Source organism: Anolis sagrei, chromosome 2 (genome assembly GCF_037176765.1).
Source record: "Anolis sagrei isolate rAnoSag1 chromosome 2, rAnoSag1.mat, whole genome shotgun sequence".
NCBI lineage: Eukaryota > Metazoa > Chordata > Lepidosauria > Squamata > Dactyloidae > Anolis > Anolis sagrei.
In genome coordinates, this window is record NC_090022.1 from 179022005 (window position 1) to 179046838 (window position 24834).

General features: G+C 43.1%; 1 protein-coding gene across 4 annotated transcripts in view; it reads left to right on the top strand.

Annotated features, from left to right (window-relative positions):
* The window catches only part of CCDC120 (coiled-coil domain containing 120), an 84309-nt gene that overhangs the window by 25812 nt on the left and 33663 nt on the right, over window positions 1-24834 (top strand). The window contains exon 1 of one of the 4 annotated variants that reach the window (XM_067464205.1): window positions 14163-14251. The exons of 2 other annotated variants lie outside the window; for them this stretch is intronic. The gene's annotated coding sequence lies outside the window, so the exon portion shown is untranslated. Of the gene's footprint in view, window positions 1-14162; window positions 14252-19533; window positions 19620-24834 lie in introns of those variants that run through there. One more of the 4 variants, XM_067464204.1, reaches the window with a different exon arrangement.

Genomic DNA, 24834 nt, shown 5'->3' on the forward strand with positions numbered 1-24834 from the left:
GGGTCGGTATATAAAACCTCGAAATAAATAAATAAATAAATGTCCCCGCATGAGGAGCTGGAGCTGATAGAGGGAGCTCATCCGCCTCTCCCCAGATTTGAACCTGTGACCTGTCGGTCTTCAGTCCTGCTGGCACAGGGGTTTAACCCACTGCACTACCGGGGGCTCCAGGTGATATGTTGATCCATATATGCTTTGATGTTTTACACTTTAATGTTATGTTGTTTATTTTATTGTAATTGTGTGTGTGTATATATATATATATATATATAGTATTGTATTGTATTGTAATTTGTTGTTCAGGCTTGGCCCCATGTAAGCCTCTCCGAGTCCCCGTTGGGGGAGATGGTGGCGGGGTATAAATAAAGTTTATTATTATTTTATTATAAGCGATATGTTGATCCATAATGGGACCAAGCCCAAACAACAAATTGCAATGCAAAAAAAATACAGAATTACAATAAAATAAACAACATAACATTAAAGTATAAAACATCAAAGCATATAAACAATATACACAGAACATAGAACCCAAACATAATGACAAAGAGCGGGCCGCATGTACATAAAATGATTTAAAAACCCCGGGTGAGATAAAGGGGTAAAACTAATTGTAGGAAGAACTCATGGAGAGATGGGAAAATAAACAAACCTACGTACAAGGGTATTTTGCAGGGCTGTAGTGGAATTTAGTTGCAAACCATCCATGCACTCCCACAGGTTACTCCCCAATCCCGAGGAAAAGAACACATCTTTCAGCTTCGTTTGGAGAAAAAGAGAGAGACCAAAGATCCATATCTAAAGATAATTTTTATCTGTTTTCTGGTCTTTTGTAAGGTCAATGGCTCTTAACTTTTTATTCAAAACCAGCCCCCAGACACTTTGCATGCTCATAACAATACACAGTTGCCTATAGATCCATTTTCCCTTTATTTCTTCATATTTGCCTCTACTATCCTTCCCTCCAACGAGCAGTCAGGCTTTATTTCCTGAATTATGGACTGGTTGGATCTTCTGGCGGTCCAAGGCACTCTCAGCACTTTCCTCCATCACCACAGTTCAAAAGCATCTATCTTCCTTCACTCAGCCTTCCCTAAGGTCCAGCTCTCACATCCGTAGGCGACTATGGGGAATACCACTGCTTTAATTATGCGGATCTTCTTTAGTGTCTCTACTCTTCACTATTTTATCAAGATTTGTCATTTCTCTCCTCCCAAGAAGTAAGCGTCTCCTGATTTCCTGGCTGCAGTAATCTTTGCACCTAAAAATACAAAGTCTGTCACGGCCTCCACGTTTTCTCCCTCTATTTCCCAGTTGTCAACTACAACTCCCAAACTCAAGGTCAATGCCCACCAAACCCTTCTAGTGTTTTATGTTGGTCATGGGAGTCCCATCTGCCAAGATTGGCTCAATTCCATCATTGGTGGAATTCAAAATGCTCTTTGACTGTAGCTGAACTATAAATTCCAGCAACTACAACTCCCAAATGACAAAAGCAATTATTTTTTTAATGAAGGACGTACATTGGGTTGTTAAGTGTGTGCTATCCAAATTTGGTGTCAATTCCCTCAGTGGTTTTTGAGTTCTGTTAATCCCACAAACGAAGATTACATTTTTATTTATATAGACTAGCTGTCCCCTGTCCACGCGTTGCTGTGGCCCAGTCTGTGTATATGTGTTTTGTGTGTGTATGTATGTGTCTATGTGTATATGTGGTTTTGCGCATGCATTGCAATGTATTTTTAATTTTTTTGGCTTTTAAAGTCCCGTCTGCTGTGTATTTCAGTGTTTTTATGAGTGATGGTCACTCGTTGGTCTGATAGGTGTCTTGTGTCCAAATGTGGTGTCAATTCATCCAGTGGTTTTTGAGTTACATTAATCCCACAAACGAACATTACATTTTTAATGTATTGTCAAAGGCTTTCATGGCTGGAATCACTAGGTTCTTGTGGGTTTTTTCGGGCTATAGGGCCATGTTCTAGAGGCATTTCTCCTGACGTTTCGCCTGCATCTATGGCAAGCATCCTCAGAGGTTGTGAGGTCTGTTGGAATTAGAACAATGGGTTTATATATCTGTGGAATGGCTGCGGTGGGGCAAAGAGCTCTTCCCTGCTGGAGCTAGGTTTCAACTGACCACCTTCATTAGCATTTGAAGGCCTGGCTGAGCCTGGGAAAATCTTTTGTTGAGAGGTGTTAAGATGTGCCTGGTTGTTTCCTCTCCTTATATATTACATTTTTATTTATATAGATTAGACGTCTCATTGTATTCATATAGCCAGAGAGTAGGAGAGATATTTACGGCATACCCTGTGTGATTCACCTAAATAGCATGTTTGGGTTTTGTGTGTTGTGCCTCTTGACTTGCATGGGCCCCATTGACTTCTCTTATCTTGTCTGAGTTGTCTCTGCAGGGAAGGCTTTGCAAGGAAAAGAGACCTATGTTGCAACTGCATTTGAAAAGAAGAAGAACACCTGTAATGTGTCTTTTAAAAATGAAGCGATTGTGAACAGGGACATCCTTGTTTCAGATTCCACCTCAGGCATGAATTTAATAGGAGGCATTAGGAAAGACACTATTCCCTCAGCTCCAGCAGTTCCTTCGAAAACGGAGGAGGCAACATCCCTGACCTACTCTTACAAGGCTGCTGTCATAATTAGGGATGCGATGCTTAAATCCTTGCTTATATCAGCTTTTAATTCACTTAAAAAGAAACCTCGGTTTACTAAAAAGTTTCCCACGGGTTGGTTGAGCATACACTTCTTTTAAAAAAGTATCTTATATTTACTACAGTACAACTTAACTATCCATGATAGGCTTCAAGTCCTATCACCTGTATGCTATCCAAAACTTATTTATTTATTTATTCACAGTATTTATATTCAGCCTTCTCACCCCGAAGGGAACTCAGGGTGGATCACAGAACACATATACAGCAAACATTCAGTGCTGTTATACAAGGACAAGACAGACAACTGTACATAGACAGACATATATATATATATAGGCTTTCAAATCTTCGGCATCTTGGAGGCTATGCTCCGTCTGGCCACAGGAGAGCGCTGTTGCTCCATCTTCCCTGCCACAGAGTTTTTGTTCGTAAACTTCCTCCTTGATCAAATTGCCGGCATTTTTCTGGCATTTCCTTATGTGTGCTTTTAAATACCTCCCTGCTTAAAGCGGTACCTATTGCTGTTTTCGATCTGGTAGTTAGGCAGAAGCTGGGCAAATCTGACTTGGCCACGATAGTCCACGCTCTTGTTACATCCCATATAGACTACTACAACGCTCTCTACGTGTTGCTTTTGATGACTGTCTGGAAGCTTCAACTGGTCCAACAGATGGTAGCCAGGTTGCTAACAGGAGCGGCTCTCAGGGAGCATACAACCCCCCTGTTGCGCCAGCTTCACTGGCTGCCAGTTTGCTACTGGGCACAATTCAAAGTGCTGGCTTTGGCCTATAAAGCCCTAAACGGTTCTGGCCCAACTTACCTGTCTGAACGCATCTCCCCTTATGAACCTGCAGGGATTTTAAGGTCGTCTGGGGAGGCCCTGCTCTCAGTCCCGCCATCATCACAAGCATGGCTGGTGGGAATGAGAGACAGGGCCTTCTCAGTGGTGGCCCTTGGCTATGGAACACCTTTCCTATGGAGATTAGATCGGTTTCTTCGCTTTTAGCATTTCGGAAAAAACTCTAGACATGGTTATTCGAGGAGGCATTTGGGAATACTGAGTAACAGAGATAAGAACGAAACAACTACAAGATGGATTGGACATTGTTTTAATGAGTATTTATTGAATTATTTTTTATTACAGCTGTTATGTTTTTATTGATGTTAATGTTGTGATATTGTAATTGTGTTTTTAATGGCATTGAATTTTTCCTTGTAAACCGCCTCGAGTGGCCGGAAGGCTGAGAGGGGCGGTAAATCAATACAGTAAATAAATAATAAATAAATAAGATCAGGAGCTCTGTCAAGACCCAGAAGCCTCAAGAACGCCAAACACAATATAAAAGGTCCAAACACAGGTTTATTGAACACAAAAAGGCTTTAGAGACACTTGCTTCAGTGTCTCTAGCACAAACTAAAAGTCTATAGCAACCACTACATAAAAAAATCAACTTGAATATAATCCGGATTATCCCGGAGTATAATCTGGGATAACAAAAATATACAGCAATCTGCTTGTAATTCAAAATGTCCAAAAGGCACAAAAAAACAATGTGGGAGCAAGCAAAATCAGAGTCCAAAGGCAGTCCGTAGTCCAGGCACATCCAAAGTAAGAAGAAGCGGTCCAAAAAGCGTAGTCGTTGTCAAAACACGGTCCGGAGTCAAACAAGGAGAGTTGTAGTCAGCACTAACGAAGTATCAGCCAGAAGTCACGGAAACACGAAGATCTGTAGTCCAAGGACCCAAGCTTGAGAGTAATGGTAGGAACAAAGATACACACCCAAAAAGACACTTTGCCTTCTGCAAAGACCCATTGAAACCAAACCAATTTATATCCTAAAGCTCCTCATCAGAGGATGAACTGCTCCCCACCCTTTCATCATCACTTTCAGCTGCCCCATTCCCTGCAGCTGAACACTGCCTCCCATCTCTCCACCTTTGCCAGCGTCTGTCAAGACTTAGGTCCTCCCAAGTGTTCCCCGATTGCCACCCCTCAAAGTCATCACTGGAGGTAGGCTGAGTACAGATATCCCTCATTTCCTGTACACGGGTCCAGTCCAAATCACCTTCCTCCTCAATGTCACTGCCAGTCCCATCACTCCTTTCAAAACCCATAAAATCTTCATCTTCTGTTGGAGCGCTAAGTATATCACGGATACGCTTCCTTTGGAGCTCCTCATCAGATTCTTGCTCGCGAGTAGCCTGCTTAACTCCCCTGCTTTCCTCTCCTTCCCCCATTTCACAGTCTGAGAAACCCTCGAAGGATTCAGAATCAGTTGGAGCCATGAATATGTCTCTAATCCACTTTCGCTGCTGCTCCTCCTCCAACACCTGCACAGCCCTCTTCTCCCTTCTACCGGTAGTAGTAACGTTACTATCACGCTGTACCACAACAAGCTCACCCTGACCCGGGCTTCAAACTATCATCCTTTGATTGGCAAGATGTATTACTGCAGCTGGCGGTTAACCTTCTGTGCTAAAGCCCGGCCCATAATCATATTATACTTTAAAAATGTACCTGTTTTGACTTACATACAAATTCACCTTAAGAACAAATATACAGAACCTATCTTGTTCATAACTTAGGGACTGCCTGTATAGGGTTTCTGACCACAATTTCAAATATTCATGAAATGTTTCCCCTGCAGGTATGTTCTGTATTTTTATATATTTTAAATAATAGTAGTGGCAAGTTATAAGAGACCCTGCTTTCTAATTATAATAATAACTGTCAAAATAATTTATTTGTAACTCTCTTCACAACTTGAGGCAGGTCACAACACAGTTCAAATATTTATTTTATTTATTTTATTTACAGTATTTATATACCACCTTTCTCACCCCTGGGGGGACTCAAAGCGGTAAATATATAATCATAAACCTATCTCACCATGCCAAAACAGTGGATGTGGCTCTTAATGAGACATGCCACATTATCCCAGGAGGTCTGCGCCCTACACCACTAGAGAAATTACACTGTTTAGCTGGTATTGCTCCACCTGACATCCACCGAGAAGTAGCAGCTAATAACGAAAGGACCAAGGCAGTGACATCACCCATCCTCTATTCGGATATCAGCCAGCACGCCAACACCTTAAATCAAGAAATAGCTTCCTAAGATCTACAGAGATACTCGTAGGAACACCTCAGTAAGCGAGAGTCCAAAAGTGGCAGGCTAAAACCCTGAACCTCAACCCATGGCTGATCCCAGATGAGAGGCTCCCTCCTGGGCACACAGAAAACTGGGTGACTGGGAAGGCGCTGAACAGACTGCGCTCTGGCACCACGAGATGCAGAGCCAACCGTATCAAATGGGGCCACAAAGTGGAGGCCACGACATGCGAGTGTGGAGAAAAGCAAACCACAGACCACCTATTACAATGCAACCTGAGCCCTGCCACATGCACAATGGAGGACCTTCTTAGAGCAACACCAGAAGCACTCCAAGTGGCCAGATACTGGTCAAAGGACATTTAATATGATGCCAAGTTTTTAAACTTTGTGTTTTAAATACATCACAACTGTACTCTTGGTTAACTCCTGACACGATAAATAAACAAATCACAAATGCATATATTAAAACATATTTCTATAAAATATACGCATTAAAATACATGAAACAAAGATTCAAATACAAGAGTAACAGCATGTCAATTTGAAATTCACATTTAGAGATTGACTAGATAGGCCTGCCGGAAGAGAGAAGTCTTCGGTTGTATCTTAAAATCTGTTGTATCTTAAATTTTAAGAGGGAATGGCTCTTACCATAACTGTTGAAACATACATAGAAAAAAGCAAGGAAGTTTCTTACTACAACTCTGTTGTTTCTTACTCTCTATATACAATTCAGTTGATGAAGGATTTACAAGCCCGCTGCTAGAAACATGGAAGCACAGGATACTAGCTCCGTACTAGGTTAGTAATCATTATGATGTATTAGTGCTCCTCCTCCTGTCAGCTCTGTTTCTATATTGTCCACAGAGGACACATAAATCCTCTTCCTCCCCACCATCATAGAAATGCAGTGGGCTATTGGAGCTGCCGAGATGCATCTTTGCATTGCCAGCCCATGCTTTTGGCTGGCCATCTGGCAGTATGTTAAGTATAAGGTTGGAATTAATTGACTATAACACTCAAATACTCAATCAATAAAAGTGTATTTTCACTTGGGCCTCAGCCCTAATAAATGCTATGGTGATGTCTAGGAAGCAATTTGCATCCTTGACTCATGCTGTAGAAATATGTAATAATAGAGTGTTTATTATTAATTAATGTCAGATTGAAAATTGGAAAGTAGGTAGAAGGTAGAAGGAGCAATATGGAACTGTGCCGAATGATGGTTCCTTGTCCTGCCAAACAACATATATTTATTAATTCTTTTATTTCAAGCAGTCATTATCCCATCCTGGAGCTAGAAAACCTCACAAAACAATTTGCAGATCTATCTATCTATCTATCTATCTATCTATCTATCTATCTATTGTGTCAGAAGTGAATTGAGAACAGTTATATTGCATAGAAAAACCACAAACAAAGTTAAAAACTTGGCAGTATACTAAATTTCCTTTGACCAGAAGCTGGCCACTTGGAGTGCCTCTGGTGTCACTGTAAGATGGTCCTCCATTGTGTACGTGAAAGGGCCCAGGCTGCATTGTAGTAAGTGGTCTGTGGTTTGCTCTTCTCCACATTCGCGTGTTGTGGACTCAACTTTGTAGCCCGATTTCTTAAGATTGTCTCTGCATCTCATGGTGTCAGAACACAGTCCGTTCAGGACCTTCCAAGTCGCCCACTCATCTGTGTGCCCACATCTGGTATCAGCCATTGATTGAGGTTCTGGGTTTTAACCTGCCACTTTTGGACTCTCACTTGTTGAGGTATTTCTGTGAATATCTCTGTAGATCTTAGGAAGCTATTTCTTGATTTAAGGCATTAGCTTGCTGGCTGATATCCGAACAGAGGATGGGCCAGAGCTGTCAATGCCTTGGTCCTTTCATTACAGGCTGCTTCTTCCCAATGGATGTCAGGTGGAGCAATACCAGCTAAACAGTAAAATTTCTCCAGCGGTATAGGGCATAGATATCCTGTGATAATATGGCATGTCCCGTTAAGAGCCACATCCACTGTTTTAACATGGTCAGATGGATTCCACACTGGGCATTTGTACTCATCAGCAGAGTAGCAAAGCACAAGGGCAGATGTCTTCACTGTGTCTGGTTGTGATCCCCAGGTTGTGCCAGTCAGCTTTCATATATTATTTCTAGCACCCACTTTTTGTTTGATATTCAAGCAGTGCTTCTTGTAAGTCGGATCACGGTCCAGAGTAACTCCCAGGTATTTGCGTGTGCTGCAGCGCTCAAGTGGTATTCCTTCCCAGGTAATCCTCAGAGCTCGAGATGGGCATGTTTAGCCTGAAGAAGACAAGGATGAGAGGAGATATGATAGCCATGTATAAATATGTGAGAAGAAGCCACAGGGAGGAGGGAGCAAGCTTGTTTTCTGCTTCCCTGGATACTAGGACGCGAAACAATGGCTTCAAACTACAAGGAAGGAGATTCCATCTGAACATGAGGAAGAACTTCCTGACTGTGAGAGCCGTTCAGCAGTGGAACTCTCTGCCCCGGAGTGTGGTGGAGGCTCCTTCTTTGGAAGCTTTTAAACAGAGGCTGGATGGCCATCTGTCAGGGGTGATTTGAATGCAGTATTCCTGCTTCTTGGCAAGGGGTTGGACTGGATGGCCCACGAGGTCTCTTCCAACTCTTTCATTCTATGATTCTATTATTCTATATTTCAAAAATTGTTGGAAATAGCAACCTTATAATACCTCCTATACTAGTTATTTGTTATGTATATAATTCAGATTGCTTACTATATTGTATGTATATTTTGATATGCAGTTTCCCCTTAATTCTATGTTGTTTGAGGATGTGGGAGGGACTACAGACCAGGTCTGGGCCTATTCAAACAGAGACTCCATTTTAAAAGTCAGTTTTGTCTCAAAAACAGTACAGTACAGGTTAGAAGTCAATAGTGTCAGTATGCTGTAGTGTGTAATCAGTCTGTGTTGAGTCAATATTAACTAATGTATTAGATCGAAGAGAGTGTTAGTGTGCAACAAAGAAGAGACAGAAACAGAATGCTTTAGAGAACGTACTTTTTAAACTCTCAACCGATAAGAAATGTGCTTGTATTCTGAATACACAAAGTTTGTAAGTAAATCAACTATGTTACTTTTAACGAAGACTACCTATTTTTGGCATGATTTAAAAAGCAATATATTTTATGGGAGAGTCGATTTTTTTTGGGCAGCTGAAATAACACTTCTGAAAATCTGCTATATATTTTGTGTATTGGCATATCTTTGTTCCTAACAGTTCAGAGAGACGACCAGGTATATCAGTCTAACAACTGAGAAGCCTCGTTTGCCTTGCATGTATACTAGTGGATATTTACCACTAAGGAGAAGATTCGCTCAAACGAGTATTAAACTCTTCTCAGGAAGATCATACTTTACAAAAGGGTTATGATTATTCCAAATAGTGTGAAAGCCAATTAATCTCCAAAGTGTTACGTTTCCAAATAATAATAATAATAATAATAATAATATTAATAATAATAATAATATGAAAGGCAGTCAAGAACTAACATTGAGGGAAGGCAATAGTAGTAAACTGCTTCAAGTTCAAAAGACAAAGAGTGAATACCGTAAAAACACAATCCAGAGCAGAAGAGAAAACTGGCAAAAGAAGGCACTCCATGGACAGTTCCTGGGAAAAACTGAGAGCCAAACTGACAAAGAAAAACATGGCTGTGGCTCACAAATGGAACTTTGAGAAAGGAGACAAAGAAGGACCTGATTCTGTCAGCCCAAGAACAAGCCATTAGAACCAATGCCATTAACGCCAGAATTGAAAAGTTGATGACAGATCCCAAGTGTAGACTCTGCAAGGAAGCAGATGAAACAATAGATCACATCCTCAGCTGCTGCAAGAAGATCGCGCAGACAGACTACAAGCAGAGGCACAACACCGTTTCCCACTCCCACCCTCCCCTCCTTGTACATGCCATTTATACATCAAACTACAGAAGTTACATTTGAAATATCAGTCTCAGTCTTAATTTTTCTACTCCACATCTTAACACATTCTCTAAATAATTCCTAACTGGTTCCCACATCCTCTTAGTTATTGTAACCTTTTCAATTTTATCTATATTATTCCATTTGTTATTTCCACATTTAACATATTAACTATATAGTTATACCAATTAATCAGCGTCAAACTCCTCTGGAACACGTCAAACTCCTCTGGGACTTCCAGATTCAATACTCCTGACCTCACAATCGTGTTAAAAAACAAAGTATGGATCATCGATGTCACAATCCCAGGTGACAGCAGGATTACAGAGAAACAACTGGTAAACCTGACACGATATGAGGATTTAAAGATTGAACTGCAAAGACTCTGGCACAAACCAGTAAAGGTGGTCCCAGTGGTGATTGGCACACTGGGTGCAGTGCCTAAAGACCTTGGCCTGCACTTAAGCACAATCTGTGCTGACAAGATTACCAGCTGCAAAAGGCCACCTTACTAGGATCTGCACGCATCATTCACCGATACATCACATAGTCCTAGACACTTGGGAAGTGTCCGACGTGTGATCCAATTCAACAGCCAGCAGATTTATTATTTTATTTATTTATTTAGCAGTTTTGTATACCGGTCTTCTCACCTCCATCGAGGGACTCAGGCCGGTTTCCAACAAACAATATTACAAACAATCATGAAAACATCATAATTCAAATTACACTAAAACATTAAAATAACAAAGTACAGTCATAATTACAGTGGTCAGTCGTCATCCTAAAATCATTGTTCGTCATCATCCATCCATATCACAGGATCTTGACTCATTCGTCAAATGCCCGTTTCCATAGCCAAGTTTTCACCTGTATCTGCTGTGGACTCATCTTCTTGTGTTTCAAATAATAATAATAATAATAATAATAATAATAATAAGCTTTGGAACTGATTTTTTTTTTTGGATGCAACAGCTGTCCTTCTCCAGTTATTTTTTTAAGTTCATTTTTTGAGGAATTTTCAGAGTCATTACATGGAGAAGTTTCCAAATTGCCTGCCATTCTCTCATCCGTCCCAAAATGTGTTTGCTCTTTGATGATAATGGAAAATGAGCAACATAATGACTAACATAGCAATTTGCTAAGTAAATATTAATAGCAAGTGGTGAAGCAAGAGGTGGTTGGATAAATTAACTTGAAAAATTAGGTTTCTAAGCCATGTGTCAAAATATCCTCACAAGGAATACAGTGGGCACTGATGTTTGAGTCCAGGACCTTCTATGGACACCAACATCCATGGATATTTACAAGGATGTTGTAAAATCAGGGTTTGCTTTTTTGGATTTAAAAAAAATTGAAACATTGAGCCATATGTCGAAGGCTTTCATGGCCGGAATCACTGGGTTGTTGTAGGTTTTTTCGGGCTATATAGCCATGGTCTAGAGGCATTCTCTCCTGACGTTTCGCCTGCATCTATGGCAAGCATCTTCTTGCTTGCCATAGATGCAGGCAAAACGTCAGGAGAGAATGCCTCTAGACCATGGCCATATAGCCCGAAAAAGCCTACAACAACCCATTGAGCCATAGTTGGTTGAATCTAGGGATGCAGACCTTTGTTTATGGAGGGCTGACTTAAGAGCTTAAGAGGAAGAGCCTGAAGGCTACTGCTGCTTCTTCTGGATTAGTAACATCTGTATGGCCCTTGTTATATCTTCAACTTAAAAAACCAAACCAACCACCCCAGGGATGTTCAATGTTTCTTCTTTGAACGATAGCCACTAGATGGGGCTGAAGGAGTAGCATAATGACAGTCTCTCTTGGAAGCTGTGGGGCTGGTTCTCTGCAAGTTTTGTGCTCCCCTTGTTTCTACCTGCAGGGCAAGGAGCCAGGAATGCATGGCATCTGATCTCATCAGAGCCTAAGACAAACAGCAGTGCCTTAAAGCTGGGCCATACCATTCTTTTGGGGCAAAGGGGTGCTGTCAGGGAGCTTGTGTTGAGGCAGAAATGGATTAGCCTCTGCCTTGCTGGAGAGCCCCTGGGAAAGCAAAAAGGCCTCACTACCTCTGAGGATGCTTGCCATAGATGCAGGCGAAACATCAGGAGAGAATGCCTCTAGAACATGACCATATAGCCCGAAAAAATTCTTTGGTTGTGTTTGTTTGTTTGATTAAGGAAACATGCCTGGGTAAAGGTAAAGGTTTTCCCCTGACATTAAGTCTAGTGGTGTCCGACAGGGTGATGGTGCTCATATCCATTTGTAACCCAAAGAACCAGTGTTGTCCGTAGTTACTTTTACTTGTAGGATAGTCTTCCAGAATCAGAATTCTTGCGAGTCTGTAGGTGGCTGTGGAGCCCTATTCTTGATCTGCATCTTCTTCCGCAGCGAGGGCATTGGTTTCCAGGTGGAAGGCGGTCCCGGTTGAAGTTGGCTTGATGTGCCTTCCTCTTGGCATGTTTATCTCTTTCACCCTCCATTCGTGCCTCTTCAAATTCTGCAGCACTGCTGGTCACAGCTGACCTCCAGCTGGAGCGCTCAAGGGCCAGGGCTTCCCAGTTCTCAGCATCTATGCCAGAGTTTTTAAAGTTGGCTTTGAGCCCATCTTTAAATCTCTTTTCCTGTTCATCAACATTCTGTTTTCTGTTCTTGAGTTCAGAGTAGAGCAACTGCTTTGGGAGACGCTAGTCGGGCATCCGGACAATTTGGCGGGTCCAGCGAAGTTGATGGCAGAGGACCATCGCTGGTGGTCTTTGCTTCTTCCAGCATGCTGATGTTTGTCCGCCTGTCTTCCCAAGAGATTTGCAGGATTTTCCAGAGGCAGCGCTGATGGAATCTTTCCAGGAGTTGCATGTGACGTCTGTAGACAGTCCACGTTTTGCAGGCATATAGCAGGGTTGGGAGGACAATAGCTTTATAAACAAGCACCTTGGTATCCCTATGGATACCTATGGATGTCCTCAAACACTCTCTGTTTCATTCGGAAAAATGCTGCGCTCGCAGAGCTCAGGCAGCATTGTATTTCGGTGTTGATGTTGACTTTTGTGGAGAGGTGGCTGCCAAGGTAGCAGAAATGGTCAACATTTTCTAATGTTACACCATTAAGCTGTATCTCTGGCATTGGAAAGGGATTGGCTGGTGACTGTTGGAACAGCACTTTGGTTTTCTTGATGTTCAATGACAGGCCGAGCTTCTCGTATGCCTCTGCAAAGGTGTTCAGAGTGGCTTGTAGATCTGTAGACACCTCCAAGGTGACTGCATGAAGTGTTGTTACCTTCCTGCCAGAACGGTACCCGTTGATCTACTCACATTTGCATATGTTCGAACTGCTAGATTGGCAGAAGTTGGGGCTAACATTGGAAGCTCACCCTACTCCCCAGATTCGAACCGCCAACCTTTTGGTCAGCAAGTTCAGCAGCTCAGCGCTTTAACCCACTGTGCCACTGGAGGTTCCATGCCTACGTTGCTGGAAAAAAAATCACAATATATTGTTACAAAGGATGCTTAAGGACATAAAATTGGGCCAGGTATCATAGAAGAGCCAGACTATGGTTCTGACAGACCAGGATTTGAACCCCTGCTCATGGCATGAAATAATAAGCTTTCATTCATGCCTCCTTTCATGTCATCTTGCCTTTTAAGTAATTTGTAGCTGTCACTTAGATGTGGAAGGATCTGCCTTTTCTCACAATGTATTTTGAAGAGCAGGAGGAAATTGAACATAGAACAAGAAAAAAAGGGGAAAGCCGAACGTGAAGGGGAGGGAATCCATTTTCACTTGGCACAGGAACTTCCAAACTTTACTCAGAAACTTTGAAATCTATACTCCTTCACTATTTTTTTTAATGTTTGTACGTGATCTGTGAGGCATAATAGGTCTTTTGTTCACTTCTCAATCTGCATCGAGGGACTTGGTGGTTTTCCAATTCTGCAGTGTTGTATCTTTGGAATGGTTAATGTTTTTTGAGTACAGCTCTCCGATTCTAGATGTGACCCGGATAAGCAGGGTTCGCCGTGGGGTTTGTGGTTTCCCATCACTCTGAATATGTTTTATACTACCCTCTTTCTATGGGGCCTGGGCTATCCCTGCATCACAAGGAGGCGTTAAAACCACCTAGTATTTGAGAAAAAGCTTTTGAATGTGTCCCAATATGCAAGTGGAGGAAAGATCATCTTGTACATGACACAGTAAATAAGCACGCAGTGTCAAGACTGGAAACGTTCTTCCTTTTTCTTCTGCCTTTTTGTAATGCACTGATGGACTTCTTGCATCCTGATATGGCTCAGCCAACTTCGCTAGCTCTGGGTGGTATATTTTTGTGCAAAAATATACCACCTCTCCCTATAGTCATGTGGTACAGTCCAGAATCCTACGGTCTGTTTACTTCCCTTCTGTTCTCAGTTTAACTGTTGCAGGATCATCTCTACATAGAACTGTACTTTACTTGCGTGATCCCTCGTTGGACGAGTAGGATAGTCTTCCAGGTTCAGTATTCTTGTGGATCCGTAGGTGAGTGTGGAGCACTATTCTTGACCTGCATCTTCTCCCGCAGTGAGGGCATTGGTTTCCAGGTGGAAGGTGGTCTCAGTCAAGGTTGGCTTGACGCGCCTTCCTATTGGCACATTTCTCTCTTTCACCCTCCATTCATGCCTCTTCAAATTCTGAAGCACTGCTGGTCACAGCTGACCTCCAGCTGGAGCGCTCAAGGGCCGGGGCTCCCCATTTCTCAGCGTCTATGCCAGAGTTTTTAAGGTTGGCTTTGAGCCCATCTTTAAATATCCTTTCCTGCCCTCCAACATTCCATTTTCCGTTCTTGAGTTCGGAGTAGAGCAACTGCTTTGGGAGACAGTGGTCGTGCATCCGGACAACGTGGCCGGTCTAGCGGAGTTGATGGCGGAGGACCATCGCTTCAATGTTGGTGGTCTTTGCTTCTTCCAGCATTGAGAGTGGTTGAAGGGGCATCACCAGGCCCACCAGCCAGGGAAGGGGTCCCCATGTGCCCTGTTGTCCTTTGCTGGGTTTCCCCATGACGTTTGTCTTCCTGTCTTCCCAAGAGATTTGCAGGATTTTCCGGAGGCAGCGCTGATGGAATCGTTCCAGGAGTTGCATGTGACGTCTGTAGACAGTCCACGTTTCAAAGGCATATAGCAGGGTTGGGAGGACAATAGCTTTATAAACACGCACCTTGGTATCCCTACGGATGTCCCGGTCCTCAAACACTCTCTGTTTCATTCGGAAAAATGCTGCACTCGCAGAGCTCAGGTGGTGTTGTATTTCGGTGTCAATGTTGACTTTGGTGGAGAGGTGGCTGCCAAGGTCAACATTTCCTAATAGAACTGTATGTAAAACCCAATGGGTGAACTTGATGTAGATCGGTGCTGCTTAACCTTTTTCCACTCCTGACCTGTTTCCACTAGAAAATTTTTTGCGTGACCCTAGGTGACATCGCTGTATAAAATAGGTGTTAAAATCAAGCGTATACTGACAACAAATCAGCATTGGCAAGGCTTGCTAAACAGGCTGATTTTCCTTTTTATGAAGTACAGCTGAAGTGATTTCTGCAGAGTCCACTGTGAACAGTTACACAATTTGTGTAAATGGGTATGTGCCCAGAAACCTTTTGCTGTAGCCAGATTTTTCAAGAACCCAACATAGAGCGAAGGGGCCTCATTGGGGACCCACAGTTTACGAAGCAGTGGTGTAAATTATCTAGCTAAACCATTTGCGATTTGAGTTGGAATATAATTGCACGTGTGCGTCTTTGTATTCTGGCATTGCCCACCTGGTAATACATGGGTACTGTGTGTGCGTGACCTGGATTTGCATTCAGATTTGTGTGTTTGTAACGTGGAAGATCTCATGGCTCCATGGGTGGCAGCTTCATGGGTGGCTTTTGTTCACACAGGTGTCGTAACACTGAAAGTTGCTTGCTTGTGCATCCAGTGGCTGTTCGTCCATCGTATGCCAACACATTTTGTTCCCTCTGAAAAGGGAAGGTCCATCTCTCTTGAGTTGGACTGTGAGTGTGGGCAGATCATGGGGAAACCCAGCAAAAGGCAACAGGGCACATGGGGACCCCTTACCTGACTGGTGGGCCTTTTTTTCCGTGTCAGGAGCGACTTGAGAAACTGCAAGTTGCTTCTGGAGTGAGAGAACTGGCTGTCTGCAAGAATGTTGCCCAGAGGACGCCCGGATATTTTGATGTTTTATCATCCTTGTGGGAGGTTTGCCTCATGTCTCCGCATGGGAAGCTGGAGCTGACAGAGGGAGCTTATCCGCTCTTTCCCCGGATTTGAACTTGCAACCTATCAGTCTTTCAGTCCTGCTGGTACAAGAGTTTAGCCCTTTGCGCCAATGGGGGCTACTACTAGTGGGCCTAGTGATGCCCCTTCAACCACACTCAATTCCGTTTTGGCTGTGGATTATTCTTTTTTAATGTAACACAATTTTTATTCCTGGGTTATAAATGTCATTTCCTAATTGGTTCTATCATAAAAGCATGGGGAAAGTTTATTAAACTGCAAAAACTTTGTTTTCATGGGACATCCTATAGTGCATTTTGCTCTAGTTTTTCCATAAATATCTCATCGAGTCTCAACCAATTCCACATCGTTTGTGGCAGCCACAAAAACAAAGTTTCTGGAGTAGATCAACCACTGGAGTAGATTCCCCAATTTTGTTATATATTTTTAATCAAAGAAACAAACCTACAATCCAACAAAGACATAAACAGAAAGACAAATTACACAAAACAATAGGGCAATATTCCCCCCCCCCCCCCCAATAAACCACTAAACTAAAACAACTAACAAACTCTATCTAGAAAAACCATCCTAACCACTAAAAACCCATGCAACCCTACTAAATACACGGTGCACAGAGTTCGGTTCTGGGTCCAGTTCTGTTCAACATCTTTATTAATGACTTAGATGAAGGTTTAGATGGCATGATCATCAAATTTGCAGATGACACCAAATTAGGAGGGATAGCTAATACTCCAAAGGATAGGATCAGAATTCAAAATGATCTCAACAGATGAGAGAGCTGATTGGTCAAAACTCCCAAAATGAATTTCAAGAAGGACCAATGCAAGATATGACACTTCGGCAGAAAAAATGAAATGCAAAAATACAGGATGGCTGATGCCTGGCTCGACAACCGTCCATGTGAGAAAGGTCTTGGAGTGTTCATGGACAAGAAGTTGAACATGAGCCAACAGTGTGATGCAGCAGCTAAAAACAGCCAATGGGATTTTGGGCTGCTTCAAAAAAAGAGTATAGTGTCTTTATTATCATTATATCAGTGGTTCTCAACCTGTGGGTCCCCAGATGTTTTGGAATTCAGCTCCCAGAAATCTTAACAGCTGGTAAACTGGCTAGGATTTCTGAAAGCTGTAAGCCAAAATACCTGGAGACCCACAGGTTGAGAACCAACTCGTCTAGATCAAAGGAAGTCATGGTGCCTTTGTCTTCTGCTTTGGTTAGACCTCACCTGGAATACTGTGTCCAATTCTGGACACCACAGTTCAAAAAAGATGTTGACAAGCTGGAAGGTGGGCGACTCAAATGATCAAAGGTCTGGAGACCGTGAATCCTTCTGAGGAGTGTCTTAGAGGACTGGGTATGTTTAGCCTTTAGAAGAGAAGGTTGAGAGGAGAGGAGACATGGAAGCCACGTAAAAATATGTGAAAGGGTGTCATAAGAAAGAGGGAGCAGGCTTGTATTCTGCTGCCCTGGAGACTAGGATGCAGAATAATGGCTTCAAACGACAGGAAAGGAAACAATGTCAGAGGAAAACCTTTACCTTTTCTTTAACCCTTTTGGTACTAATGTTGGAGAGTGGTCCCTGGTCACAGTGGTCCCTGGTCAAAAAAAGGTTGGGAACCACTGCTTTAGACTCAGAACTGGGGATGCCACAAACAATAAAGTTGGAAGTGCCTTGATTGTACTCAGGGTGTTTATTCATTTACTTAGGCGATCCCTCATTGCCCAAGTAGGATTGTCTTCCAAGATTGGTGTACTGGCGGTGGGTCCATAGGTGACTGTGGAGCCCTATTCTTCATCTGCATGTTCACCCGCAGTGAGAGCATTGGTTTCCAGGTGGCAGGCAGTCCCGGTCGGGGTTGACTTGATGCACCTTCCTCTTGGCACATTTCTCTCTTTCGTCCTCCATTCGTGCCTCTTCAAATTCTGCAGCACTGCTGGTCACAGCTGATCTCCAGCTGGAGCACTCAAGGGCCAGGGCTTTCCAGTTCTCAGTGTCTATGCCGGAGTTTTTAAGGTTGGCTTTGAGCCCATCTTTAAATCTCTTTTCCTGTCCACCAACATTCCGTTTTCCTTTCTTGAATTCAGAGTAGAGCAACTGCTTTGGGAGATGGTGGTCAGGCATCCGGACAACGTGGCCGGTCCAGCGGAGTTGATGGCGGAGGACCATCGCCTCAATGCTGGTGGTCTTTGCTTCTTCCAGCACACTGACATTTGTCCGCTTGTCTTCCCAAGAGATTTGCAGGATTTTCCGAAGGCAGCGCTGATTGAATTGTTCCAGGAGTTGCATGTGACGTTTGTAGACAGTCCACGTCTCGCAGGCGTATAGCAGGGTTGGGAGGACAATAGCTTTATAAACAAGCACTTTGGTATCCCTACGGATGCCTGACCACCGTCTCCCAAAGCAGTTGGTCTACTCCAAACTCAAGAGCGGAAAGCCAAAACCAAGGTTACAACATCTGTTATAGAACTCCAGTATGCTGATGACAACACTCTCTGCTTTATTTGGAAAAATGCTGCACTCGCTGACCTCAGGTGGTGTTGTATTTCAGTTTCAATGTTGACTTTTGTGGAGAGGTGTTTGCCAAGGTAGCGGAAATGATCAACATTTTCTAATGTTACACCATTAAGCTGTATCTCTGGCATTGGAGAGGGATTGGCTGGTTACTACTGGAAGAGCACTTTGGTTTTCTCGATGTTCAATGACAAGCCAAGCTTCCTGTATGCTTCAGCAGTAGAACTCTCTGTCCTGGAGTGTGGTGGAGGCTCCTTCTTTGGAGGCTTTTAAACAGAGGCTGGATGGCCATCTGTCAGGGGTGATTTGAATGCAATATTCCTGCTTCTTGGCAGGGGGTTGGACTGGATGGCCCATGAGGTCTTTTCCAACTCTTCAATTCTATGATTCTGCAAAGGTGTTTAGAGTGGCTTTAGGTCTTCTTCTGAATGTGCATAGGCGACATTGTCATCAGCATACTGGAGTTCTATAACAGATGTTGTAACCTTGGTTTTGGCTTTCCGCTCTTGAGTTCGGAGTAGAGCAACCACTTTGGGAGACGGTGGTCGGGCATCCGGACAACGTGGAGTTGATGGTGGAGGACCATCGCTTCAATGCTGGTGGTCTTTGAGTTCGGAGTAGAGCAACTGCTTTGGGAGATGGTGGTTGGGCATCTGGACAACGTGGAGTTGACGGTGGAGGACCATCGCTTCAATGCTGGTGGTCTTTGCTTCTTCCCGCATGCTGACTCAGGGTGCATCTATACTGGGGAATTAATACAGCTTGTCCCCACTTTAACTTCCATGGCAGAATGCTGTAGGATTCTGGAGTTGTAGTTTTACAAGCCTTCTCTGCCAAACTTTATGTTTTATTATTCCATAGGCAGTTCAGGTGGGATCAAACAATGTAGATCTGTAATGCCCATGCAAGCCTCTCTTTCTCAACCCCCTTCCTTCCTTCCTTCCTTCCTTTGGTGGCCAGGCGAGGGTTAAAAGGTGCGGCCCCTCCCCTTCCAACCTCTGGGTTTCTCTCTCTCTCTCTCTCTCTTTCGATTGTTGCTCTGGATCTACGCCACCTTCGTAACCACTACGCTTTGATCCCGGTCTCAGCAAAGCCAGGGGTGAGTTTGGCTTCCCTTGGTGTGTGGGAACCCCACTCGAGTCCGTGGGTGGTCGTGTGGGGGAGCTTGCACCGCCACCCCCAAAACTGGAGGAAAGGTCCTGCTTTGTGGGATCACTAATGGCAGGATGATGATAATAATGACGATGACTATTATTCATATGGATCAGAATTCCTTAGTGGAATGCTTTCCCTGCTTCTCAGAGTAACTTTACTTCCTTCTTTCTTTCCTTCCTCTCTCTCTCTCTTTTGGCCTCTGTGCTTTGTTTCCTGGTATTCAAGCCACACTTTGTTTGAATAAGGGGGAAGGTGGGGGAGCTGAGACTCAGGGTTCATCCACACTGTAGAATTAATGCAGTTTGATACCACTTGAACAGCTATGGAATCGTAAGGGATGTTTAAACTACTATGTACTTTTATAGATGTATTTTAACTATCTTGTGTCCTGCCTTAAGCCATAAGGAGAGGTAGGTTGTCAAGGTGGTCTCAGTAGTGATCGGCACACTGGGTGCAGTGCCTAAAGACCTTGGCCTGCACTTAAACACAATCGGCACTGACAAAATTACCATCTGCCAGCTGCAAAAGGCCACCTTACTGGTATTTGCCGATACAGCACACAGTCCTAGCCATTTGGGAAGTGTCTGATGTGTGATTCAATACAACCCAGCAGAGTGTCTGCTGTGGACTCATCTTGTTCTGTTTCAAATAATCTATATAAATAAAAATGTAATGTTCGTTTGTGGGATTAACATAACTCAAAAACCACTGGATGAATTGACACGAAATTTGGACACTATACCCCTAACAGACCAACAAGTGACCATCACTCATAAACGCCCCCCCCCCCCCCCACAGCCGCCACAAAAAAAAAAAAAAACAGCAGAAAGGACTTAAAAACCCAAGAAAGCTAAATGATGATACAGGGGAAAAAGGGAAGGAAGGGGAGAAAGAAAGAAAGGCAGACAGACAGAAAGAAAGAGAGACAGACAGAAAGAGAGAGAGAAATAAGCATAGAAGCAAAGAGTGAAGGAAGGAGGGAAGGAAGGAAAGAATGAAAGAGAGAAATAAGCATGGAAGCAAAGAGTGAAGGAAGGAAGGAAAGAGGTAGAGAAGGAAGAAAGGAGAGAAAGGGAAGGAAAAAAATGGAGGAAGGCAAGAGGTAGAGAAGGAAGAAAGGAGAGAAAGGGAAGGAAAAAATGGAGGAAGGAAAGAGGTAGAGAAGGAAGAAGGAAAGAAAAAAGGGAAGGAAGGAAAGATTGAGCGAAGGAGGGAAGGAAAGAAGGACAAAAAGAGGGAGGGAAGGAAAGAGAAGGAAGGAAAGAAGCAGAAAGCAAAGGAAGAAAGGAAAGAGGTAGAGAAGGAAGAAAGAAGAGGATAAAAAGGGGGAAGGAAGGAAAGAGGTAGAGAAGGAAGGAAAAGAAAAGGGAGGAAGGGAGGAACGAGGTAGAGAAGGAAGCAGAGAAGAAAAGAAATAAAAGGAAGGAAGGAAGAAAGAAAGGAAAGAGGGAGCGAAGAAAGGAGGGAAAGGAGAGAAAGAGGGAGGGAAGGTTGGTCATAATAATAATAATAATAATAATAATAATAATAATAATAGGTAAAGGTAAAGGTTTTCCCCTTGACATTAAGTCTAGTTGTGTCTGACTCTGGGTGTTGGTGTTCATCTCCATTTCTAAGCCAAAGAGCCGGCGTTGTCCGTAGACACCTCCAAGGTCATGTAGCCAGCATGACGTCATGGCGTGGTTACCTTCCTGCCGAAGCGGTACCTATTGATCTACTCAAATTTTGCATGTTTTTGAACTGCTAGTTTGGCGGAAGCTGAAGCTAACAGTGGGAACTCCCCCTGCTCCCCTGATTTGAACTGCAATCTTTCAATCAACAAGTTCAGCAGGTCAGCGGTTTAACCCTCTGCGCCACCAGAGGCATAATAATAATAATAATAATAATAATAATATATTATTATTATTATTTTCATCATCATCAGAGCTGTAGTCTTTGGCCTTCTCTATCAAAAAGTGCTGGCGACTTACAAAACTACCATAGGGACCTTCCACAATATCTGCTTTGAATTGGATTATCTGACCCCACACTGCCATATAATCCAGTTTTATGTGGATTTTATACAGCTGTTTGGAAGGGCTCCCAGACAGGCTTTGTATCTGAGGATCTGATCACGGGTTTCTGCTTTAAACTGGATTATATGAGTCCACACTGCCAGATAATGTGGGATAAACAGAAAACCTGGGATCAGATCCTGGGATATAAGGCCTGTGTGGGGGCCCTTCCACACAGCCCTATGTCCCAGAATACCAAGGCAGAAAATCCCACAATATCTGCTTTGAACTGGAATATATTATTATTATTATTATTATTATTATTATTATTATTATTATTATATGGTAGTGTGGACTCAGATAACCCACTTCAAAGCAGATGTAGGATTTTCTGCCTTGACATTCTGGGTTATATGGCTGTGTGGAAGGACACTTTGATTCCAAAGCATTGAGCCATGGCAGTTAAAGTGGTATCAATCCACCTTAATTCTACAGTGTAGATTCCTCATAGGTCTCCAAAGTCACTTTCCGAAGAGTGTGTGTGTGGACACAGGGCACAGTAAGGTCAGTCCCCTTTCTCCTCTGCCTGGCTGGTTTTCCCACGCCCAACTTTTGTGAGCAAGGGCTGCATAAACAAAACTCTGGAGACTTGATATTCTTCCTAAAGATGCACTTGCAAGGAAAATTTTTAAAAATTCACTCAGTTGAGAGGAGGAGCAGGTTGCGTTTCTCAAGGGAAAAGTGAGAGCTGTACAGCAGTGGAACTCTCTGCCTCGGAGTGTGGTGGAGGCTCTTTCTTTGGAGGCTTTTAAACAGAGGCTGGGTGGCCATCTGTTGAGGGAGAGGGGTGCTTTGAATGTGATTTTCCTGCTTCTTGGCAGAAGATTGGACTGTTTCCACCTCTGTTTTATAGCAGACTATATAGTGGCACAGCGGGTTAAACTGCTGAGCTGCTGAACTTGCTGACCACAAGGTTGGCAGTTTGAATCTGGGGAGTGGGTTGAGCTCCCGCTGTTAGCCCCAGCTTCTGCCAACCTAGCAGTTCAAAAACATACGAGTAGATCAATAAGTACCACTTTGGTGGGAAGGTAATGACACTCCATTCAGTCATGCTGGCTACATCACCTTGGGGGTGTCTACAGACAACGCCGGCTCTTTGGCTTAGAAATGGAGATGAGCACCAACCTCCAGAGTTGGACACAACTAGATTTAATGTCAGAGGAAAATATTTACCTTTACCTTATGTGTATATATAACAAGAAGATATAGGGCCCTTTCAGACAGGCCTTATATTCCAGGATCTGATCTTCTTTAAACTGGGTTATATGAGTCCGCATTGCCAGATAATCTGAGATAAACAGAAAACCTGGGATCAGATCCTACAATATAGGGCCTTTGTGTGAAGCAATGAGAGAGATTGGAGGAGGATTCCTTTATATAGTCATGAAGAGAATGGGAATAATATATGTGTGTGTGTAACAGAGAGATAAGAGTATGGGGTGAAGCAGTGAGAAAGATTGGAGAGGGATTATATTCAATATACATTCAGACTGGAAATCTAAATGGGGGAAGGTGAGAGAGCTGAGACTCGGGTTTCATCTAGACCAGGGGTCTTCAAACTAAGGCCTGGGGGCCGGATACGGCACTCCAAGGTCATTTACCTGGCCCTCGCTCAGGGTCAATCTAAGTTGGAAACGACTTGAAAGCACACAACAACAATCCTATCTCATCAGCCAAAAGCATGCCCACACTTCCTATTGAAATACTAATAAGTTTATATTTGTTAAAATTGTTCTTTTAATTATTGTATTGTTTTAAAGTGTTTTTGCGCTACATATAAGATATGTGCAGTGGGCATAGGAATTCATTCATTATTTTTTTCAAATTATAACCCGGCCCTCCAACACTTTGAGGGACTGTGACCTGGCCCTCTGTTTAAAAAGTTTGAGGACTCCTGATCTGGACTGTAGAATTCATCCAGTTTGACACCATTGAACAGCCAAGGCTCATTGCTATGTAATCATTGGGGATGTTTTAATTAATATGGATTTTAGTGATGAGGCGCTGAGGACTTGTGTTTTATGGTTTTATTGTTATATTGCTTTTATATGATCTATATTATATGTAGTGTTTTAATTATATTTTATGTTTTTGGGGGCATTGACTGCCGAATATTGGGATAGCCAATACTCCAGAAGACAGGAGCAGGATTCAGAACGATCTTGACAGATTAGAGAGATGGGCCAAAACTAACAAAATGAAGTTCAACAGTGACAAATGCAAGATACTCCACTTTGGCAGGAAAAACGAAATGCAAAGATACAGAATGGGGGACAATGCCTGGCTCGAGAGCAGTACGTGTGAAAAAGATCGGACAACAAGTTAAACATGAGCCAACAATGTGATGTGGCAGCAAAAAAGCCAATGGGATTTTGGCCTGCATCAATAGGAGTCTAGTGTCTAGATCTAGGGAAGTCATGCTCCCCCTCTATTCTGCTTTGGTTAGACCACACCTGGAATATTGTGTCCAATTCTGGGCACCACAATTCAAGAGAGATATTGACAAGCTGGAATGTGTCCAGAGGAGAGCGACTAAAATGATAAAGGGTCTGGAGAACAAGCCCTATGAGGAGCGGCTTAAGGAGCTGGGCATGTTTAGCCTGAAGAAGAGAAGGCTGAGAGGGGATATGATAGCCATGTATAAATATGTGAGAGGAAGCCACAGGGAGGAGGGAGCAAGCTTGTTTTCTGCTTCCCTGGAGACGAGGACGCGGAACAATGGCTTCAAACTACAAGAGAGGAGATTCCATCTGAACATGAGGAAGAACTTCCTGACTGTGAGAGCTGTTCAGCAGTGGAACTCTCTGCCCCAGAGTGTGGTGGAGGCTCCTTCTTTGGAAGCTTTTAAATAGAGGCTGGATGGCCATCTGTCAGGGGTGCTTTGAATGCAATATTCCTGCTTCTTGGCAGGGGGTTGGACTGGATGGCCCATGAGGTCTCTTCCAACTCTTTGATTCTATGATTCTATGAATGTAAACCGCCTCGAGTCGCCTTCGGATTGAGAAGGGTGGTATATAAATATAGTAAATAAATAAATAATAATAATATGTACTTTTATAGATATATTTTTACTATGTTGTGTTCGCCTTGAGCCATAAGGAGAGG